Source organism: Rhagoletis zephyria, unplaced genomic scaffold (genome assembly GCF_001687245.7).
Source record: "Rhagoletis zephyria isolate East Lansing unplaced genomic scaffold, Rhagoletis_zephyria_1.1 Rzeph_scaffold_43783, whole genome shotgun sequence".
NCBI classification, from domain to species: Eukaryota; Metazoa; Arthropoda; class Insecta; order Diptera; family Tephritidae; genus Rhagoletis; species Rhagoletis zephyria.
The window spans coordinates 1-2,509 of NW_016200838.1; the positions used below are offsets into that span (position 1 = coordinate 1).

At 42.0% G+C, this 2,509-nt stretch overlaps 1 long non-coding RNA gene across 1 annotated transcript; it reads left to right on the forward strand.

Moving 5' to 3' along the window:
* Position 1: 1 nt before the first annotated feature.
* LOC108355257 (uncharacterized) lies at positions 2–2,459 on the forward strand. The gene is made up of 3 exons (XR_001846541.1): positions 2–30; positions 2,152–2,334; positions 2,407–2,459. It is a non-coding gene; the product is annotated as an uncharacterized LOC108355257 (long non-coding RNA).
* Positions 2,460–2,509: the final 50 nt, after the last annotated feature.

The window sequence follows — 2,509 nt, forward strand, 5'->3', positions numbered from 1 at the left end:
TATTTGGAGTTCCGTAGCACATTGCCAAGGGTAAGTTGAGCGATATTGTTGTATACGAATTTTTGGTGTGACGTAAGGTTAGGTTAATTAGCTGTTACCATTTTATCACTAGGCACCTGATGTAGATCGCACTTTAAGTAGACTTTTAGTTGACAATGTTTAGGGTATTATCGCCTTTAGGGAGTATGAGGAAATTTTGTGCTCCCACTCTTGAGATACTATTTATATATCAATTAGTCGAGCTGATTTTTCTTCTTCTACATTACATTACATTACAGCTAACTTTCGCTTACTAAAGCCAACCCGGGAACTAAGAAAATCAGAAATTGTGGAAGTACTCAGTACCCCGTTATGCAGCAAGCAATTTGACTTTGCAATTGAAACTTTGACCATTAACCTATGTAATCGGCATACGTAATTACGACTACACCAAATTTCAATGCCTGAGAGCCCGTTAGGGTTAGTCAAGAAGCGCGCGCTGAAATTCTTCGCTCTTAGCCTCGCGAAGGCTGAGCAGGCCAAGAGAAAAAGAGCTGAGACTCGTTTCCATCTCATAATTCCCTTGACAGCTGATACAAAAGGGATCAGTTGAGATTCCCCACCTTACAGTGTAAATTTCAATGGCACAATGGCCTTCGGAACTCCCGCCGTTAGCGAAAACTAACGCTTTGCAAGCATAAACAACTCCTTTGACCGCTCCGGTCCACCCCAGTACAATTGCGCAAGCCCTAGATTTAGCCCAGCGCTCGTTGAGTTGTCATGAGGCCCAACTGTCCAAGTGTGAACCGCACAAGGTGGAAGGCGAGTTCAGCTGCTCTATACCTGGTGTAAACGCTTCAGTGGTGCTTTTCGTTGCAAAGTCCCGCAATGTCACTGTGGACCGGAACCCAAACGAGCCTAATTAGGAAGTATTCCAGTGCGTTTGGTATGTATAAACCTTCTTACCGATTTTGCAGCATACCACTATAGCGTTCAGGGCTATATAACCTCCTTTGCTAATTTCCCTAACTGACGTCACGCCTTTTAGCAGTGAGTCTACCACCTCCATGATGGCGGCTATTTCCTCCTGAAGGACACAACAGAAATCTGGAAGCCTGAGGACAGTTTTGTTGGAGAGCTCCCAGTAAAACACATCTCCACCAACTCTGCCACTACGTTTTGATCTGTCAATATCTGATCTGAATAAACCCGTCCCCCCAGTCCTCTTTTGTGGGAATCTAAATAGGTAGAGAGGAGCTACTTAGAACTCCAGGACAACAGTGTCCTGTTTTCGAGCCACTTAACAACCCAGTTCCCTTGAGCTGGAAGTGGGTGTTGTTTTGAAATCACAGCTTGCAATTTAACCTGAAAAGGGAACAAACCTAGGTAATTAAATACAGTTCCAATGGTTTTCATTGTCAGCAGAACAGAAGGCCAAACACTTCTGCGGACTCTGCAGTCGTTTAATCTTTTTTTTTTAACCAGTGCTAAGCATATATCATAAAGAGATATGCAGCCAAGGACTCTTACCGCTGCCTGGCTGTTCTAAAAATCGACGCCCCCGTGCGATATGTGATCAAGACTAGTTACTTACCGATATTCCAGATAAAAGCCTGGAGAACAATTTCTGAAACTGGAACTCGCATAGTCATTTCTATTTAGACAAGTTTATAAAATTAGAAATTGCGAAGCATTCAGCAAAAATAACCTCTTTCCAATCCTTCCTTCAAGGAAACTTTTTGTCCAAGTGCGATTTTCTTAAAATCAGAAGGACACAGATGTTTTTCTTCAAAGTCATTTATGCAACCTCAAAGCACTGAAAGGGGCTGCCTATTAATGCACAAGGATTGATGGCCCCGGCAATCTCAATATATGGAATTTTGTTTTACTTTTCTCTTAGTAACTTAAGATACAGAGGTCTGTAATCTCTTTTTGAAGAACATTTATTTTGAGTAGCAACAATTGGAACCATGGCAGGTCTGGCGCAGAAGGAAGAGCATATGCACTTTGTGCTATAAACTGGCCAACGACCCTCTTTACTGAAATCTTATAGTGGCTTCATACCCAGCAAAGCCATTAGAATTTTCTTGTCAATAGCAAACATTCCGAGGTGCCTTAACATTGCGCGTTTTATGTACAGATATTAAAAACTTTCCACTCTTTTCATTCCAGCTCTATGACTTGGAAGATAACGAGTACACCGAGCTGGACACTGTGCGCATTTATAAGGAAACCTTGGAAAAATTCATGCAAGATTACCCAGACTTCATCGGATCGAAACTGATCTATGCGCCGATACGTAATACAAGCCCAACACAAGTTGAGGAGTATATACGTATCTGCATTGAAATAAAGGTTCGAATTAATATCAATGCAGTTAACATTACTTTTACTACGCAACGAGTTAACCTTTCCATACACTTTCAGGTTAAATACCCCGATTTCATTGCTGGTTTCGACTTGGTTGGCCAGGAAGAGCTAGGACGCCCACTTAAAGATTTCATACCGCAATTATTAAGCATGCCTGCTG